This window comes from Bubalus kerabau, chromosome 9, assembly GCF_029407905.1.
Source record: "Bubalus kerabau isolate K-KA32 ecotype Philippines breed swamp buffalo chromosome 9, PCC_UOA_SB_1v2, whole genome shotgun sequence".
Classification (NCBI taxonomy): Eukaryota; Metazoa; Chordata; class Mammalia; order Artiodactyla; family Bovidae; genus Bubalus; species Bubalus kerabau.
In genome coordinates, this window is record NC_073632.1 from 51,928,590 (window position 1) to 51,932,397 (window position 3,808).

The window sequence follows — 3,808 nt, forward strand, 5'->3', positions numbered from 1 at the left end:
GATTAAGAAACAAGCAGAGGAAGAAAAACCTGTAAAAGTCAGGTTAAAGGGCAATCCACACGTGCAATATGCTAGTTGTCATGGAAGGGTTGGAAAGCAGATTTCCGTGCCTTTAGAAAGGCATGGTTGTAATGTCTCAGTTCTTTACCTGACAGAGCTTGGGCCAGGTCATCTCCAAAGTCATGCAGAGCTACTCCCATCTGCCAGAAACCTCTGGTGCTATTCCAGAAGAGCTCATTCACAGGGACTTTTCAGGAAACACTGTTTTCCTGTAATTATTTTCTTAGGCAGATAAAATGGCACTTGCTGAGTCATAATTTATTTAAGGAGACCCCATCCATACTTTCTTTCAACTGGCTGTCTTTTTCTAAGTGAAGTCTATTAGATGCCTTACATATTTTCCTCTCCTAAGCTTATCTCAGTCCACTTTCAGGTCTATGTTTCACTGTGCCTCTGACCCCCAGCCTGCTTGCAGACAGATGGCCACAGATGTTCGCTTTGCAGTTGTAAGTAACCTGAGCGTGGTGGCGGCAGCACATTGTCTGGTCCCCAAATGTAACAGTGCTCTGTGGCATACAGGACTCTTCAGCCACTGGTGACTTCCCTGACTGAATTACTGTCTTTTTTCTGGTTTTCTTTCTCTCTCCACAGCTGGACACCCTGGGGAGTTATTTTGGCTAGAACTCGACACGCACAGCTGATACCTCCAGCTGCACATGCTTTTTGGCTCTACAAAGGCTCTTGGTGTTCTTACAACTTATTCAAGTGGAGAGCCATAGGGATAGTGGCCCACCCAGGTATTCTTTAAAAGCATTAAAAATGGTTCTTCATTTCTGGGGCCAGTCCTGTCAGTTGAAGTGAGTAGGAGGAATAGTTCAAAATATATTGAGAGTCAAAATAAATTCATATCTTGGTATTCTTGGCATTTCATAGTTTTTTTTTTTTAAATAATTAAAGGATCAATAAAGTGGCTGTGCTGTGGTAGACCTAACTATGCAGCCTCTACATAAGAAGGATTCAGTATGTTTTCAAAATATTTCACCCTGAGCTGTGAAATGCTGTAAAGACTCAAGATTTAACAGAGTCTAATATGGTGCACTATGGGAATTCATTCATGGCTTTAGGGATTGCCTGGAGGCATCCAAAGTCTCCTATTATCCACTGGCTCTTTTTACCTAAATGTCTTACTAGCACCATATCAAAGGCCATAGGCTCCTACTGAGCTCTCTTTCTTCTTCTCCAAGCATGCTCATCCTCATTGTTTCTCTCTCCATCAGCTCTACTGACCTCTCACTCCAGGCCTCTGAGTCTTCTTTAATTCTTCCTGTTCTCTCAATACCCCATCAGCTGCCCAAGTTTCCCTGGTTGTACCACTGAATCACCTCTGCCCTTCTTTTCCTCTTCTATGATCATACCAGCCCAGATGTATGCATTTTTGTTGTTGTGGGACTAGAAACGTCTCCTACACACTGTGACCTTTCTTCCTTCTATTTGTCCTCCTTGACTTCATCACCTAAAGAGATGTTGAAGTTAATTTTCCAAAAACACTGTTTTATCACAGTTCTTCCCTATCCAAAGTATTCTATAGTTTCTTATCATCTTCGGAATGAGTCCAACACTCCCCCCAAAGACTCTGAGGTCTTCGTACAGTCTCCCCAGCTGCCCGCTGGGATAAGTTTACTCCAGCCACTTATATTTATCTTGCTTCATTTTTTCACCTGGTCAAAATAATTTTGATTCTTTCTGTCATTCAGCTTGTTTTGCATCAGAAGATGTTGTTTTCCAGCTTAGTTTTGCGTCAGAAAATGTGCAGTATACAAGTATACATTTTTCATGTGATTTAGTTGTTGATAAATGCCGTTAAATATTAAAGGATGAGAACACAAGGCTAAGCCATAAAAATTTCTGAAGGACTGCATGTTTCGAACTGGGGACTAAGATTGCCATTGATTGTGGAAAATGATCCTGTGCCCTTTGCTATATACTCAGCTAAATATTTCACGGTTCTCTGGGTGATTCCTTTCTTCATTCATCAAACATTGAGCACTTCTTTTCTCAAAGACAATTCTGTTCTCTCTCTGCCTGGAATCTAATCCTTTCATGAAGTGCTGAGGCCAGCTTTTACTTGTTTATTTGTTTGTTTACATTTGAGAGATTTGTCAGAGATAAAAGCTGTTGATGGGTATTGACTCTTGTGGAGGAAAGTTAGACACTTGTTTTGACACCTAAGAAATAATACCCATTTTTCCATATTGTTCAGGTTACCATTGCTACATAATAAACATTCCCTCAAACACAGAAGTGCAATGCAATATGTTTGTTTGTATGCTTTGGGGCAGGAATTCAGAAGGGGAACAATGGGGATGGCTTGCTTGCGCTTCCCCTCCCCCATGTCTGGGGTTGACTCAATAGCTGGGGGCTACAGTCATCTGAGAACTTGTTCACTCATATATTTGGCACTTGGAAAGGAGGACTTGAAGACTGCTACTGCCAACTCAAGCACCTTCTTGCAGCCTTCCTGTGTGACTTGGCTTCTTCACAGCATGGCAACCTTCTATCAGACTTCTTACCTGCTGCCTCAGGGCTCCAGTGATGACAATCTCTGTGAATAAGATAGAACTACATTGATGTCAATAAGCAAATCCAGCAGAACTTCCAACACATGTTATTGGATACAAGTGAGTCACAAAGTTCCCAGATTCAAAAGCAAGGGATACTGACCCCATCTGTCACTAGGAAAAATGTCAATAAATTTGAAGATATGCTTTAAAATTGCCATATATATGAATCAAGAAATCAGCTGTGGTTACTGCCTTTAGAAACATGATCTAGTGGCCTGATGTTTTGAGAACTTTGCCAGCTTGTTCGGTGCAGGTCATTCATGGTAAAAATAACCTAAAGAAGAAATGTATTGATCGTTTGCGTATATCATTTGCTGTGCTTTGCCTTTGCCTTTCCCTTCACCCTTGTTACCCTGGGATTGTACCTCCTAATAAAATCTTAGTACTTAAACTTGGGGAATATTTTTTTTTAGGTTTGAGTCTTTCTTTATAAAAAGAAATCTGGTAAGAACATATCTTCATTTCCTTTCTCTTTTCTTTAATAGGCTAGAGTTGATATTTAAGACTTAAAAAAGGTGCTTCTGAGAGTTTCAACATTTGGCAGTTGGTAATAACTGGGAAATGTGATTACATAAACTCCAGTTTGGGTGAAGAGGCAGGTGGTATTTTTGGAGAAGTCAGTGTCAACTTGAGGCTGCAGCCACACTGACCACCTCCAACCCATCTGCAGAGACATTTCTGTCTCCAGCTAGTAAAGCCCCCTCCTTCTGCCTGCTTTGACTGCCTTTCCAAGTTCCCCTTTTTTTTTTACCTTAAGTTTCAGCTTTATGAATTGTCAAAAGGACTGGGTCACTGGATTCTACCTGTAAGAGCTTCAGAGCCTGTGGCTGTGGAGAGGGGCAGTTTTCTGCTCTTCTCACATCTGTGTTGACATTCATTAAAAAATTACTTACTGAGAGCTTTCATGTCCCAAGAACTGTGCTGCTGCTGCTGCTGCTGCCAAGTCGCTTCAGTCGTGTCCGACTCTGTGCGACCCCAGAGATGGAAGCCCACCAGGCTTCCCCGTCCTTGGGATTCTCCAGGCAAGAACACTGGAGTAGGTTGCCATTTCCTTCTACAATGCATGAAAGTGAAAAGTGAAAGTGAAGTCGCTCAGTCATGTCCGACTCTTAGCGACCCCATGGACTGCAGCCCACCAGGCTCCTGCATCCATGGGGTTTTCCAGGCAAGAGTACTGGAGTGGGGTG

At 42.1% G+C, this 3,808-nt stretch overlaps 1 long non-coding RNA gene across 1 annotated transcript; it reads left to right on the forward strand.

Moving 5' to 3' along the window:
• Positions 1-229: 229 nt before the first annotated feature.
• Positions 230-3,012, forward strand: LOC129619870 (uncharacterized). The gene is made up of 3 exons (XR_008698198.1): positions 230-506; positions 652-797; positions 2,261-3,012. It is a non-coding gene; the product is annotated as an uncharacterized LOC129619870 (long non-coding RNA).
• The last annotated feature ends 796 nt before the right edge of the window (positions 3,013-3,808 follow it).